Below are 17252 nucleotides of genomic sequence, written 5' to 3' on the forward strand. Positions count from 1 at the left end.
AGTCTTTGAATGTATTTGTTCTTGAATCGGTGGCCTGGTAAAGCATGCTCTTAGGTAAGAGCAGAAGCCGAGACTGTGCACTCCATGCAGTCAATAATTCACTCGTAAATGGAATCATCGCTTCACCATTCGTCTACAATTTTTTTACCAAGCAGATTATCAGCTGGTTTGACCTGCTAGCACCTTGTTAATGTCTCCCTTTTACTGATCAAGCTGGATGACAAAGCAAGTGCTTTGATGTGAATGCAGACTGTGATGTGCAATTAGTTTGGCCTTTCGGATGTCTATACCGTGGGTCGTAACGGTGCTTTACCGTTTTAGGCAGAGTTTCAGAAGTGCTAATTGATAGCATGTTATGAGTAGAAGACATATCCCGCTGCGGCCGAATGCAGAAGTTACAGCGCACTATTTGGGGCACCCCAAAACAATCCATATTCGAGCTCTTCGCTCTTTATACCAAGAAAGCCAAGCTACAGCCGTAGCTTAAACAACCCTAAAAATTAATAAAAATGTAACGCAAGGAGAAAAAAATTATTGTTGAGTTTGTGCTCTGTTGCCATACATAGTTAGCAAATATGCCTACTATGCGGTTCTGAAACTTAAATATTATTCGTAATGAATGAGGAACAATCACAGTAACCAACAATTTCCAATGAGTGTGCCATTACTTCAAGTTTGAAACGCTTTGTTAACTAAAATACCTACGTCATGCTCAAACGCCGGCATTCATCTGAATACTCTGTTTTTGTAAGGTGATTAGCTTTCCTCGGATGCGTCAAGCATTATTCGTTCTGCCCTTATCTGCGCAACCTCTTTCGGAGGCCTGGCGAACATTGGGATTTTAATGACACAATTAAGCCGAGAATGCCAGACAATAAAAAATGAGTTGCTTTAATTACGTCTATGCTATCGCCCTGTATTTCGCTCGAAGTCAACAATGAAACTAAAATCTTTAGTTCCGGTGGTTGGGAATGCGTGTATAATGTTTTCCCTGGCGTACCAAGGCAAAGACACCAAGGCATGGGGGTGTAGCAGTGCCGTCGGCACTCTTAGCCTACTCCTCCCCCCTTTTTCATACTTCAAATAAACGTGTATTTGACAATATGGCGTGTCCCTGCAGGTTTTATGCTATTTGAACTAGCATCGATGGTCATCCTGAGGAGGTTTCTGCCGTAACCTCTGCCTTTCAGGTCCTCTCCCGTATTCCTTTTTGTTTAATGTCACGCAATTTCTGCGTACCTAGGGAAAATGTGCCACTGCCTACAATCCTTGCAGCGCTATCCACACAGCCCACACATTTAACGTACTTTGACGCTTTCCGTTACACATTTAGAGCATGTCCACGTGGATTAATATTTCCGCATTTCTTTCTATGCTAATGTACTGTCTGCAACACGACTCTTACATTTGCGCATTGAGAAAATCTTTCTCAAAGTAGTCCTACAGTCTATAGATGAACTACGCAGGAACACTGGCGAGGGCAGCCGTTTTAACGCTCGTAAATAGATGCTAAGCATGCAGTGCTTACAGCCGTTACTTAAGAAATTGAGCTACAGGAATAACAAAATGGTTATCGGATATTCAGTTTCTCGAAGGCGAGTAAGTCTTCGGATGAAGCACCTTTCTGTAATAAAAGGACAATGAATTAAGGGCACACGTTGAAAATCTAAAATACCTCAGTAGAAATGCGTCCTATCAGTGTGTCGACCTCTGTCTGGTGCTCGCAATAGATGAACAATAAAGAAGAACTTTTGAGGCCTCTAATGTGTTTGCTACTTGATAATACAGAATATAATGGGTCAAGAGTTTTACGCCCAAGAAAACGACGTCTTTTTTTGAATTTCGAGCATTGTGGTGTTCTGCCCATGGTTTGAAATAAAACGTCATAAGCTTCAGAAGAATTCAACACTGCACAATTTTGAACGTGTTCGGCTTCCCCATCCCCGCGAAGCTCTTGCATGCATTCAAGACATAGTTGCAGAAAGAAAAAAGCACCGCGTATGGAAGCACAGCAGTAAGGTTCCCCTACCACTAAAAGCTTCTTGGCATGCGCCATGAGAACGAAATATCCATTTCTCATGAATGGCTCCTGCACTACGGCAAATGAACGTTTATTATGCTTTAATGCCTTACAGGTGCCACTGACAATGGCAGCACAAGTTGCCAGCCCCTGGGGTCCATCAGCAACATCGATAACGTAAGGCCCAGCACAAGCCGAGCTTGCATGGAGAAAGCATCAGCTAATTTTCAAGACGGCGCCACGTAAGTTTGCATTTAGAAAAGTTCCATTAAAAGGCAAGTCAGAGACGACAGAAATGGCTACCAGTGTAACAGTCATGCCCCTACTCGGTAATTTCTTCTTGAGACTGCTCGCCTTGATGGCTGAAACAGGCACTGCGTCGGCAGATTTGAGCGTTCTAATTTCTTAAATAAATGATCCGGTCTCGATGCCGGCCAACCTGGCATAGTTAAAAACTACGGAAAAGGTTACAGCACACGACTCAAACCAAACTATAACGTTGCGTGAGCCATGTAAACAACCGCAACAAGAATGAGTACTAGTATACAAGTAAAAAGCACATTACAGCAAGAATGGCGGCCAATGTTCATCTACTGCTTAGCGTAGACATTTCAAACCAGCAACAGGCTGTACAACAGACGCACTGTACGCGCTGTCTCTGCTCTACGGTCCGTTGTATTTTGCTGTATTTTTCTTCACTGAACGATAGAAAAGCTGTCGCACCAGCATTGCCTAAACTCAACGCTTGCAGCGTTCATTACCTTATTCAGAAAAACAAAAGAAAATACCTACTTCTTCGGTAGCATCTTTCATCCATTGTACAGTAAAACACCTATGTATTTGATGTCTCTGTGCCTGCTACGTATTGGGGTTAATGGTTATGTGTGTGTCGTTCTCAAAATGGCTTCGCCAGGAACGCTGTAGAGTTCGAATGCGACTCAAATATGAAATGTCTTAATACAAACACTGCAGGAAAACTTGAACCCGGCGCTTCTTTTTATTCGATACCTAGGACTTGAGTTAAGGCGTGTGATGCCCGACGGGGAGTCATTCCACCTACACATGTCAGAAATGATGCCAATAGTTTGCCGTTGCGCCATCTCCATTTCTTAAATCGAGAGCTTCAAGTGGTTAGTTGCAATGGCTTATAGCCGCAAAAAAGCGCCTCTAGTGAGAGCAGAATAACATCATCAGCAATGGCTCGCACCCCTATAAGCAAGCAATAAGTAATGGCTGATTATGAACCAAAGAAAGAAACGAGCGAACGAATGAGTGACGAGAAAAAGAGAGCCAATAAAAACCAGAACGAAATTACCTTTAGGCATGCATTATGTTCCCGCATGTGACGTTGTGGAGGCCAACCTACCGTGCCGAACGTTTACTTCATACTGCAGCTCACTATGTCTGACCGGTCAGATCGTACAACTTTAGGCATAAACCACGTGCGCAGCAGGCTTTCCTCTTGAGGTGTTCGTAGAGGGTAACATGCTGCTGAACTTTTCTACTCTTCCTAGCATACAATCTGTCCTGAAAAATTCACCGACCATTAGGATAGCCATAACGTGAAATTTGAGAGCAGCTGTGTATGTGGTTTTATTACGGTGTATATTCAGGCAAATATTTTGAGAGATACAGACAGGAGGTCAAGCGCTACGGCTTTTGTAAATGACCGATCGAAGAATCTAGTGTAATAGCTGGCACTGTGTGGCTTCCATAAAATCCGTGCATAAAATCAGATTGGAAAAGAAATTGCATACCAGTACAGCCGAACCAAGCAATTGAAACAAGCGAAAGCGAGAGCCGACACGAGCTGATCATAGCACGAAATGAGTGCTCTGGCTGAGATCCTATGGTAGTAGGAAATGAGTGGTCGGTGAAGTCCGCATGAAACCAGGCTTCCGCGCTCATGCCATTGAAGGGGCAGCTATCATTGGTCTCGGCTTTCGACCATTCAAGGCTCGCGTCTTCTGCCGCTCCGCGCTCGCTCTTTCATCTTTCGCTCTTGTGCCGTTCGCTCAGTTACGCCGCCGACGCTCGCCGCTGGAGGGGGTCATTAAGGGCTGCAACATAAAACGGAGACGTATTTTAGTAGACGCAAAACAGTCCTTCTCGATGCCAAATATCTCACTACCGAAAGCACGCTTCTGGACTTTTGGCTGAATACTCCTTGTGAGCGCGTTGAAGTCGGAGTTGTATTTGTAATACACAGACCGCCTACTAAGTAATCATTAACTTACCATCACTGACAGATATTTCTACTCTCCTGCGCCTGTTTCATTAAGGATATACATAATGTATTTGATGATGCAAGGCTTCTGTTATGCTTGCATCTCGAACGAGAAAATTTCTTAAATTGCAGTTCAGCATCGCAGGACAATGAAAGCACCAGTGTTCAATTTCTGCCGATCTAGAGCCCAAATTGAGCACTAAATATCACTGCAGCAACTTAGCGCTAAAATTGAGCGAGACGCCTTACCATTAACGTGCGATTTCTTTTTTGTCAAACACTTAATTGGACAAAATGTGTTTCTGTCGTCCCATAACAAGAGTCAGCCATTTTGAGCTAATTTTCCCGTATCCTTGCAGGAATGCTACTGGAACTGGCGGAATGGAACAGCTAGACTCCTGCGGTGTCAGAGCAAGTGATCATTCGTCTGCCATGAAATCGAAACACAAATGTGAAACATGTGGTAAATTTTTTACAAGGGCTGACAATCTATCTGCACATTACCGCACACATACCGGCGAGAAACCATACAAATGTGAAATACGTGAGAAATCATTCGCGGACAGTTCCGCTTTCCGTAATCATCAATGGATTCACATAGGTGTGAAACCTCAGATCTGTCATATATGTACTAAACCATTCAAAAAGAAAGCGGATCATAACAGTCATCTCAAATCACATAGTAACGACATACCTTTTGTTTGCGACATATGTAATCGCTACTTTAAGTGCAGCTGAAATCTCAGCAGACATCGCAAAAGAATTCACGAGGGTAAAATGCCGTACGAGTGCGAGTAGTGTGGAGTTCGGGCCAAAAAGAAAGAAAACCTCGACGCTGACCTCTGCAAGAGTATTAGGTACCAATTGTGTGCCGATTCATTTACAGATGCATCTCAACTGATTGCGCAACTCGCTACGCATACGACTGGGTTGTCGTAAGAACGTGACCAGTGCGCAAGTGAAGTAAATTGTCCACAGGTCTTGCACAGGAACGTGACCATGAAGCCATGCCGCCAAATAACGCTGACATTCTCCCACAGGGGTGAGGAACTAAAAGAATTAGTTGAGTCAGTTTCTTAGTTTGAGTCAGACAGCTGCCGGCGACTGTTGTGGCGCTGCCCCCTGACGCGCCATTTCGGCAACTGTGTTCTTGGACAGGTAGGATACCCGCCTGCGTGCCTCCTTGAAACTTATATTTTCTTTTATTTTTATCGTCACAATTCCTTTTTCTTTTTTCCTGGATGGGCGCGACCACGAGTATGCGGCGTGCTCCCTTTCGCAGTTTAGACAATGGAGACTGTTCTCCCAAGCTTCAGAAAAATGTTCATGGGCACTGCACTTCGCACATGTTTGACGGCCTGGACACATATGGCGTAAGAGGGATCTTGAGATACCCTGCCTCTATTGACTCGGGCAGCAGACATGATGCGAAGGTTATTATGAGGTGCTTGGTTTGGATTTCTTTGCCATCTCGCCTCATCCTAATTCTTTTCACATTGATTACATTTTGTGAACTGAAGCCCTCCAAGAGTTCAGCCTCAGTGAGCTCCAGCAAGTCATCGTCCGACACAGCGTCGCGGGTCGTGTTCATAGTACGGTGCGGGGTTACTGTTAGTTGGGTCTCCCAAACTACACTAGTTTCGGCAGTTTCTCGTATTGCTTCTTATCGCGGAGCTGCAGGAGGAGATCACCGCTTGCCATCCTGGTCGCCTTTTATCCGGCTCCAAAAACATCAGCCAAAGTCTTTGATACAAGGAACGGTGAAATTGTGCGCACTGGTTTGCCGGGTTTTTCGGAGTGGACTATGTGGAAACGTGGCAAGTTGTGGAGTTGACGTCCGAAAAACTGAGACTTCATCGGTGCGCCCTCTTTTCTGAGAGCGATCAGGGAGTGGAGGAATTGAGCTATTCATAGAGATCTGTGAGATTTCTGCAGAAATGCCAGCCACCCACCATGGAGTCCTACAAGGGGACGCTGCAGGACCTGTCAAACACGGCCTGCAAACGCCATCTGTACATTAACACTGTAACCAAATATGAAATAACCTATGATGGCCATTCACACAAGGTTAACCCTTGCTGCCTGGACAAACTGGAAGTAAAAGGAAGCCAGAAGAAGACAGGAAAGATGGTAAGTAAGGAAAATATGAAGGTTGTAGGGAGAGAGAGGGACTGGAAAAGGCAACTACCGATATCCCCCGGTTGGGTCAGTTTGGGGGTGCCGTCTACGTGAAGCAGAGGCCAAAGAGGTGTGGTGCCTCCACCGGGGGGCCTTAAAGGTCCGAAAATCCAGATCGGCTCAACTCCCAGGATCCCCCTTTCCCCGGACGCGGCTAAGCGTTGCACGATTGGACGTCGGAGGGTCCAACCCTCGTGTGCTCGGGTACGTGGTGTCGCACCGCACCAAACGCCTGCTGCCGCAGACGCCCCTGCGGGGCCGCTGATGAGGAAAACGCTTTCATTTCTGACATGTGCGGGTCGACGTCTCTGAGCTAACAGTTTAGTTCTGCCCTGAATATCCCGGTGTTCTCATTGAACTTCAGGCCGCTCCTTAAACATGACGCTCGTAAATGTCTGTGGAACTGTTCTAATGTTGTAATAATGAAATGGCGTAAAAAATGTAAGGTGCGAAACCGCAGCTACGCAGTTCAATTGATTTCCATAACGGTTCTTGAGTAGGTATCCAGCCAGCTTTTCATATCTGCAAACAGTGATCCGCGAATGATCGGCGGCTTTCTAGGCTTTTGCAGCAAACGTCGCTGAAGGTGACACGAGCACACACTGACAGTTGTCTGGGCCAAATCTTCCTCGTCTTCTGGGGCAGAGGTCCGTACTGGGGCGGTAGTCGTAGCCTGCGGCTAGCTCGCTCGTCCATTATGACGTCAACGTTATTTTGCCGGCTGGTAGGGTTTATCGGTCTCCACGAAGCACCTCTACTTGATGTCACGTTGTAGTGACGTTGAACAAAAAATTTAGAAAAATCGTGGATCATGAAGGACTTTATTGGACGAACCGGAACCAACAAAGTAAGTTACATTCCGGCCCAAAGATAGTGCCGGCAATTGAGTTCGATAGTCGAAGAAATGATTGGCGATTAAGGAGCGTCGGCTATTCTCACATCATTCGTGGAAAGTTTCGACGTATTCGTTGGTGCTCGCGTGTCGTCCAGAACAGACAACTGTATTAGCGTTGCGTGTGTAATTTGATTCTAAAGGCTCGACTACAAGGTAGGAAAAAGAGAGAATCGACGAGAATATTGCAGAATTTTCTGATACATGCTGGTGCCTCATTCCCTTAGCCGTAACTTAATGTTTGTTATTCGGTGAAACGCGTTCACTGGAGAAAGATATAGAAGTACGCGGGTCTGTAGTATAACTAACAACTGTATCTCAATCATCCTCTCATTGCTCGCAGGGATACATTTGTCACATCAGGCTAAAAATTGCCATAGCTGTAACTAAATTGCAGCGCAAGTCAAAAGAGGTGACTTCCATGTAAATAAGAAACTGCACTTTAAAACTGACAGAGGTTCCACCTCATTAAAACAATTTTTAACACATTCGCAGTTCAGCATATATAATTAGGCTCTAAGTGACTTGAATTAATAGGGTCTCACTGTTGTGATCAGCATGATTAAAAACAAAAATCTTTGGTATGAATACAAGAGCCAAAGAGAGAACTAAAACATTACGTGCGTTGAACAGTGTTTAAGGAAAATACATTTTGCCATGCCTGTGTCTATAAGAAGTAAAAGCTGTTTTTGAGAGGCAGCAAGGCCTAAGGACCTCAATTATTAGCAGAGATCAGTGCCTCCTTTTTAAATGGTTCCTCGTGGGAGGTACTTCCTTCTACTCGCACTGCAGAATCATTAAAAGGATGGTTAGGAAAAGCTTGTTTATTAGTACACTCGCAAAACGCTTGAACAAAACTAAACGATTTGTCAAGAATCTTGGGCGAGCATTCAACCTTCTAGTTACACCAAACGCAAACTTGCAGCCCTTTAGCGTTTGTTTAGAGATGAGTTTGCCAAAGCTACGTTGGTGAACAACATAGTTTCGCAAACAGTGAGGTCTAGCCAGAACCTGCAGTATATTTGACATCGAAGCATCCCAAAATCTGCTGGAGGCGACGTTTTGTCATATAATTTCGAAAAATCAAGCGGCACCGTTTCCGTCTTTCATTTCACTCAGCAGTTTTAAATGCCAAAGAAGCCCATCCCTCAACACGATGCATTCTCTTAGTTCCTCACCCCTGTGGAAGAATGTCAGCGTTATTTGGCGACACGGCTTCATGGTCACGTTCCTGTGCAAGACCTGTGGACGATTTACTTCACTTGCGCACTGGTCAAGTTCTTGCGACTGCCCAGTCGTATGCGTAGCGATTTGCGCAATCAGTTGAGATGCATCTGTAAATGAATCGGCACACAATTGGTACCTAAAATTCTCGCAGAGATCAGCGTCGAGGTTTTCTTTCTTTTTGGCCTGAACTCCACACTACTTGCACTCGTACGGCATTTTACCCTCGTGAATTCTTCTGCGATGTCTGCTGAGATTTCAGCTGCACTTAAAGCAGCGATTACACATGTCGCAAACAAAAGGTATGTCATTACTATGTGACTTGAGATGACTGTTATGATCCGCTTTGATTTTGAACGGTTTAGTACATATATGGCAGATCTGGGGTTTCACACCTGTGTGAATCCGTTGATGATTACGGAAAGTGGAACTGTCCGCGAATGATTTCTCACGTATTTCACATTTGTATGGTTTCTCGCCGGTATGCGTGCGGTAATGTGCAGATAGATTGTCAGCCCTTCTAAAACATTTACCACGTAGTTCACATTTGTGTTTCGATTTCATGGCAGACGAATGATCACCTGCTCTGGCACCGCAGGAGTCTAGCTGTTCCATTCCGCCAGTTCCAGTAGCATTCCTTGAAGGATACGGGAAAATTAGCTCAAAATGGCTGACTCTTGTTATGGGACGACAGAAACACATTTTGTCCAATTGAGTGTTTGACAAAAAGGAAATCGCACGTTAATATTAAGGCGTCTCGCTCAATTGTAGCGCTAAAGTTGCTGCAGTGATATTTAGGGCTCGATTTGGGCTTTAGATTAGCAGAAATTGAACACTGGTGCTTTCAGTGTCCTGCGATGCTGAACTGCAATTTAGGAAATTTTCTCGTTCGAGATGCAGGCATAACAGAAGCCTTCCATCATCAAATACAATATGTATATCCTAAATGAAACAGGCGCAGGAGAGTAGAAATATCTGTCAGTGATGGTAAGTTAAAAAAACGTAACCGGTCTGTGTATTACAAATACAACTCCTACTTCAACACGCTCACAAGGAGTATTCAGGCAAAAGTCCAGAAGCGTGCTTTCGGTAGTGAGATATTTGGCATCGAGAAGGACTGTTTTGCGTCTACTAAAATACGTCTCCGTTTTATGTTGCAGCCCTTAATGACCCGCTCCAGCGGCGAGCGTCGGCGGCGTAACTGAGCGAACGGCACAAGAGCGAAAGATGAAAGAGCGAGCGCGGAGCGGCAGAAGACGCGAGCCTTGAATGGTCGAAAGGCCGAGACCAATGATAGCTGCCCCTTCAATGGCATGAGCGCGGAAGCCTGGTTTCATGCGGACTTCACCTACCACTCATTTCCTACTACCATAGGATCTCAGCCAGAGCACTCATTTCGTGCTGTGATCAGCTGATGTCGGCTCTCGCTTTCGCTTGTTTCAATTGCTTGGTTCGGCTGTACTGGTCTGCAATTTCTTTTCCAATCTGATTTTATGCACGGATTTTATGGAAGCCACACAGTGCCAGCTACTACACTAGATTCTTCGATCGGTCATTTACAAAAGCCGTAGCGCTTGACCTCCTTTCTGTATCTCTCAAAATATTTGCCTGAATATACACCGTAATAAAACCACATACACAGCTGCTCTCAAATTTCGCGTTATGGGCTATCCTAATGGTCGGTGAATTTTTCAGGACAGATTGTATGCTAGGAAGAGTAGAAAAGTTCAGCAGCATGTTACCCTCTACGAACACCTGAAGAGGAAAGCCTGCTGCGCACGTGGTTTATGCCTAAAGTTGTACGATCTGACCGCTCAGACATAGTGAGCTGCAGTATGAAGTAAACGTTCGGCACTGTAGGTTGGCCTCCACAACGTCACATGCGGGAACATAATGCATGCCTAAAGGTAATTTCGTTCTGGTTTTTATTGGCTCTCTTTTTTGTGTCACTCATTCGTTCGCTCGTTTCTTTCTTTGGTTCATAATCAGCCATTACTTATTGCTTGCTTATAGGGGTGCGAGCCATTGCTGATGATGTTATTCTGCTCTCACTAGAGGCGCTTTTTTGCGGCTATAAGCCATTGCAACTAACCACTTGAAGCTCTCGATTTAAGAAATGGAGATGGCGCAACGGCAAACTATTCGCATCATTTCTGGCATGTGTAGGTGGAATGACTCCCCGTCGGGCATCACACGCCTTAACTCAAGTCCTAGGTATCGAATAAGAAGAAACGCCGGGTTCAAGTTTTCCTGCAGTGTTTGTATTAAGACATTTCATATTTGAGTCGCATTCGAACTCTACAGCATTCCTGGCGAAGCCATTTTGAGAACGACACACACATAATCATTTCCCCAATACGTAGCAGGCACTGAGACATCAAATACATAGTTGTTTTACTATACAATGGATGAAAGATGCTACCGAAGAAGTAGGTATATTCTTTTGTTTTTCTCAATAAGGTAATGAACGCTGCAAGCGTTGAGTTAAGGCAATGCTGGTGCGACAGCTTTTCTACCGTTTAGTGAAGAAAAATACAGCAAAATACAACGGACCGTAGAGCAGAGACAGCACGTACAGTGCGTCTGTTGTACAGCCTGTTGCTCGTTTGAAATGTCTACCCTAAGCAGTAGATGAACATTGGCCGCCATTCTTGCTGTAATGTGCTTTTTACTTGTATACTAGTAATCATTCTTGTTGCGGTTGTTTACATGGCTCACTCAATGTTATATTTTGGTTTGAGTCGTGTGCTGTAACCTTGTACGTAGTTTCTAATTTTGCCAAGTTGGCCGGCATCGAGACCGGATCATTTATTTAAGAAATTAGAACGCTCAAATCTGCCGACGCAGAGCCTGTTTCAGCCACCAAGGCGAGCCCTCTCAAGAATAAATTACTGAGTAGGGGCATGATTGTTACACTGGTAGCCATTTCTGCTGTCCCTGACTTCCCTTTTAATGGAACTTTTCTAAATGCAAACTTACGTGGCGCCGTCTTCAAAATTGGCTGATGCTTTCTCCACGCCAGCGCGGCTTGTGCTGGGCCTTACGTTGTCGATGTTGCTGATGGACCCCAGGGGCTGGCAATTTGTGCTGCCATTGTCTGTGGCACCTGTAAGGCATAAAGGTATAATAAACGTTCATTTGCCGTAGTGCAGGAGCCATTCATGAGAAATGGATATTTCTTTCTTATGGCGCATGGCAAGAAGGTTTTAGGGGTAGGGGAGCCTTACTGCTGTGCTTCCATACGCCGTGCTTTTTTCTTTCTGCAACTATGTCTGGAATGCATGCAAGAGCTTCGCGGCGATGGGGAAGCCCACCACGATCAAAATTGTGCAGTGTTGAATTCTTCTGAAGCTTATGACGTTTTATCTCAAACCACGGGCAGAACACCACAATGCTCGAAATAAAAAAAAGACGTCGTTTTCTTGGGCGTAAAACTATTGACCCATTATATTCTGTATTATCAAGTAATCAACACATTAGAGGCCTCAAGAAGTTCTTGTTTATTGTTCATCTATTGCGAGCACCAGACAAAGCCCGACTCAGAGGAGGACACACTGAGAGGACGCATTTCTACTGAGGTATTTTAGATTTTCAACGCATGCCCTTAATTCATTGTCCTTTTATTAGAGAAAGGTGCGTCATCCGAAGACTTACTCGCCTTCGAGAAACTGAATATCCGATACCCATTTCCTTATTCCTGTAGCTCAATTTCTTAAGCAACGGCTGTAAGCACTGCATCCTTAGCATCTATTTACGAGCGTTAAAACGGCTGAACTCGCAAGTGTTCCGTAGTAGTACATCTATACACTGTAGGAATACTTTGAGAAAGATTTTCTCAATGCGCAAATGTAAGAGTCGTGTCGCAGACAGTACATTGGCATAGAAAGAAATGGGGAAATATTAATCCACGTGCACATGCCACTAAATGGCTAACGGAAAGCGTCAAAGTACGTTAAAAGTGTGGGCTGTGTGGATAGCGCTGCAAGGATTGTAGGCAGTGGCACATTTTCCCTAGGTACGCAGAAATTGCGTGAAATTAAACAAAAAGGAGTGCGGGAGAGGACCTGAAAGGCAGAGGTTACGGCAGAAACCTCCTCAGGATGGCCATCGATGCTAGTGCAAAAAGCATAAAAACATTATAAACGGATTCCCAACCACCGGAAATAAAGACTTGAGTTTCATTGTTGACTTCGAGCGAAATACAGGGCGATAGCAAAGACGTAATTAAAGCAACTCATTTTTTATTGTCTGGCATTCTCAACTTAGTTCCATTAAAATCGCAATGTTCGCCAGGCCTCTGAAAGAGGTTGCGCAGATAAGGGCAGAACGAATAATGCTTGACGCATCCGAGGAAAGCTAATCACCTTACAAAAAAAAGAGTATTCAGATGAATGCCGGTGTTTCAGCATGACGTAGGTTTTTTAGTTAACAAAGCGTTTCAAATTTGAAGTAATGGCACACTCCATGGAGATTGTTCGTTACTGTGATTGTTTCTCATTCAATATGAATAATATTTAAGTTTCAGAAGCGCATAGTAGGCTTATTTGCTAAAAATGTATGGCAACAGAGCGCAAACTCAACATTAATCTTTTTCTCCTTGCGTTACATTTACATTAATTTTTAGGGTTGTTTAAGCTGCGGCTGTGGCTTGGCTTTCTTGGTATAAAGAGCGAAGAGCTCGAATATAGATTGTTTTGGGGTGCCCCAAATCGTGCGCTGTAACTTCTGCATTCGGCCGCAGCGGGATATGTCTTCTGCTCGTAACATGCTATTAAGGAGCAATACTGAAACTCTGCCTAAAACGGTAGAGCACCGTTGCGGCCCACGGTATAGACATCCGAAAGGCCGAACTAATTGCACATCACAATCTGCATTCACATCAAAGCACTTGCTTTGTCATCCAGCTTGATCAGTATAAGGGAGACATTAACAAGATGCTAGCAGGTCAAACCAACTGATAATGTGCTTGGTAAAAAATTGTAGACCAATGGTCAAGCGATGACTCCATTTACGAGTGAATTATTGACTGCATGGAGTGCACAGTCTCGGCTTCTGCTCTTACCTAGGAGCGTGCTTTACCAGGCCACCGATTCAAGAACAAATACATTCAAAGACTTCTACTGCATAGGTTACGCATGAATTTGCATATATTATGATAAACAGAAACTTCTTAGTAAGGACAGGCATAAGCTGGCTCATGCGGAAACCATCGTGGCGGCGCTGGTAAAGTGCATCTTTATACTTTATAAATGTACCGCCAGCACGATAACCATAGGGGCTATCTGCCATGTTTGTGGTAAAGGCGGGTGACAATCGCCTGCGTACTCTCGACGTTGCAAATCTCGTCGTTCATAGGCAGGTGCTGCGTGTTCCTCTAGTACTGCAAGGTATCGTCTGAAATCCTACAATCAATGAAGTAGTGGACAGACAGTTACAAGCTGCGACAAAAAGAAAACGTGAAATTCGCTTTCATTAAACCAAAGTTCAGAAAAAGCAAAGTCGTGTTTTGTAAGCGCACTACTCGCAATGGTTTGTTCTCATTAAATACCTACTGTGCTGGCTGGCATAATATTAACGGCATACTGGGTGCAATACATGGTGGAGAGCACTCATCCACCATAAACAAAATGGCACCTTGACTTACACGAATACTGTAAGTTTAACTTTTAAAGTGCTTACAACGTGTAGTATGAAATTTGCTATCCAAAATTCTTGCTCCATTTGCTGCAGTGACATAATCCTAACAATAATTTCGGAATAACATCTCTTAAAGGGTGAAACATGCTTTTGCATCAATAAAACAGGTTCAATATTACAATGACACTGTGCAGATGGCGTCTGCAATTATGATGCAAACCTACGCTAATGTTAGAAAAATTAGTGTTTGTGCCTCCGTGATGCAATTCGCTAACGCCATGGTGCCAACGCCAATCACAATCATGACTCATGCATCAGGCAGCTATGAGGAATATATCGAATACCAGGTAATATTTGAAATCACGGGCTTAACTGACTAGCTGTGAGGAATACAAGCCGATTCCTGCCTCTTAGCCAAGTAATAATTTGAATACTTACGAACAAAATGACGAGTTCGATTTAAATAATGATGAACTAGAATGCAGTTCTTAAATGTTTGTTTTCAAGCGATACTAAGTTTGCTTTTATGTCACTGGCTGGAGCCTTTATAAGAATTCTTCGAAGGACAAAGATTATTGTGAGAACGCATCAAAAATATTCTAAAACTGATGTAATGCCTAGCAAGAAAATAGCTGAAATGCAACATGCAACTGCTTTCGTTCACAAATGGCAAAGGGTACCGTAGAATACCATGACTTCCCTCCTAATCGCTGTCTCACCCCTGTTTGCTATTAAAAAAAAATTTGCTTTAAGTTATCTAAATTGAGGTTGTCAAAAAAAAAATAAAAAGAGAAACAAATGCCTTCTTTAGCCACACAACTCCAAGCGGCAAAAGTGTGCTTTTCTCTAATGTGCACTTGTTTCCCTTAAGGAACGCAGGCAAACAGAAGGACAATCGTTGTAAACCAAGTAGTGGCTTTTCATGCACGGGGCTTACTTTTTACTAAAATAATGCTTTAAGCACTCAATACTCACTTAGTCCCATTTTTTTGTTAATTGGCTAATGACAATATTATTGCGCACATTGACGAGTTGTCTAGAAAACAGTTATGGTTCGGCACACCAATTGTTCACTGCGATTAGAACTAGTTCCGAGGTTTTCGTGCAAGAGCCATGGCCTCATAAAACGCATACCAAATTTAGGCGGACAGGGCATAAGTTTAGACCATCTGGGCATCTGTAACGAGCCCCTAAATGCAAGTAAACAATAGCCCTTTTACATTGCGCTTTAATCTAAATATGGTGGTGCCATCCGGAATTGTTCCCGGGACTTCAAACTATAGGACCCCATTGCGTGTGAGCAGTTCAAGAACTACACATCAATGAAAAATATTTTCGTCTGTAAGTATACGGTGGCTTCATGTTCTGGGAAATCTTATCTTGAGCACTAAACCGCTGACTACGCTGAACATGGCAATATTTTCGCATCGCCATTGCGTCGACACGTCTTGATCTAAGAAAGCAACCGATTTCAAAGCTCAAGCAGACTGTAAAAACCACCCGTTTTAGTTGGGGACAAATGTACATATGTTCAAGCCTATTAGATTGGTCGTGTCTAAGGGTTACAGTGTTGAATGAAAAAAAAATGACAAGTGGTAAACTCACGTTGTATAGGCGCCCAAAGTAGATGAAGCGCCCTGGCTACCGTCGCGGCTTGTACTTGGTGTTGCTTTGTCCCTCATGCTTAAGTCAACAGGCGTGTATTCGTTGCTGCTCTCTTCAGTCATGACTGATATTTCGATGTCCTGTGACTGGCGTGTACTGTCGGCTGCGCGCTGTTGAATCACCGCGCATGCGTGCTCAATGCCAAAAAAAGAACGGAAACTAATCAATCATTCGTCACTTTGGTGTTTCGATTAAAATGATACCGCATATCTGGACAAAAACTAGACTTTAGAATCCGCCACTAGCTTGACTCTAATGTGCAAATTTTTGAACTCCCACAGAGGCACCCAGATAAACCGTTCCTTGTACATTCCGATGGAAAATAAATATTTGTGGGAGGTATTTATATGTGCTGCCAATAAAGTGCTACGCGAGCTGTGCCTAATTAGGTGAATGAGTGAAGTACGCGAGTCGAATATCATTGATAACGGTCGTTCGCCAGGAACTCTGTATTAAATCACGGAGTTCAAACAAGCTCACACCGGGCGATTTTGTAGCTGGAAGTTGTACTGAATTCCGACGTAGGACAGGTGCGAAAAGAATGGAAAGTTTAGAATAATAACAAGGATTTGTTTTCTGTAGAATAGTTATTAAAGGGCAAAAAATTGTCATCCACGCGTATGTAGCACAACGCTACAAAAAAACCGATATGAGTTTCCCATATGGGTTTGCTTTGTGGCTTCGTGGTATATCAGGATGGATTACAACTTTTCCTTTTCGCGATACTTCCTCCACTTTGCGGTTCTGGAGAACCGATTTGTCATATTATGTGTCCCTGCGCTTCGAAGTTTTGTTTTATTCGACCTCATTGTGCGATCTGCTAGCCTCCTGGTTAGCTCAGGGAGTAGAGCTGCTACCCCGTAAATGCATTGGTCCCGAGTTTGAATACCGGAGCAGGGTAAATTTTTCCTCAAATGCAAGGCGTTCCTTCTGAGAACCCCACATGTGTTTCCTTTGTAGCTACGGGCTACATTCGGCTGGGCAACAACTTTTTTTCCTTTACTGATACTTCCTCGTCTTAACGGGATTCCGCAGAACTGATTTGCCACAGTAGTTGCTATTCGGGATTGCATTTTCTAAGTACTTTCAAAACATTTCAGGAAGCCAACTGTGCGCACTCCAACATTATATTGCTGCAAATGTTGTGGTTACTCGGACTCAAATGAGTGCTGGATCTTCACTCAGACGGGACCAGCAATTAAGGTTACTTGAGGCTTTCTCAAATAAGATATCGTAAGGACTTCTACGCGTACAACGGTTCTCATGTTGTCTCAGAGCTCGTCGGAGCCTTGTCGCGGGATTTTCCACTTCGGCTAAGGCACTAGCCACCTATGTTGCCGAATGCGCATTTCCAGCATCTTATCCGCGCATATGGTTTCCCGGAAAAAAATTCGTGGTGGCCTTCGCCG

At 44.0% G+C, this 17252-nt stretch overlaps 1 long non-coding RNA gene across 1 annotated transcript; it reads right to left on the reverse strand.

The window, feature by feature from the left end:
- Positions 1-3940: 3940 nt before the first annotated feature.
- Positions 3941-15918, reverse strand: LOC139049700 (uncharacterized). Its single transcript, XR_011508507.1, has 3 exons — positions 15784-15918; positions 11521-11647; positions 3941-4080 (listed from the first exon to the last, which is right to left on the reverse strand). It is a non-coding gene; the product is annotated as an uncharacterized lncRNA (long non-coding RNA).
- Between the last annotated feature and the right edge of the window lie 1334 nt (positions 15919-17252).

Source organism: Dermacentor albipictus, chromosome 9 (assembly GCF_038994185.2).
Source record: "Dermacentor albipictus isolate Rhodes 1998 colony chromosome 9, USDA_Dalb.pri_finalv2, whole genome shotgun sequence".
Taxonomy (NCBI): domain Eukaryota; kingdom Metazoa; phylum Arthropoda; class Arachnida; order Ixodida; family Ixodidae; genus Dermacentor; species Dermacentor albipictus.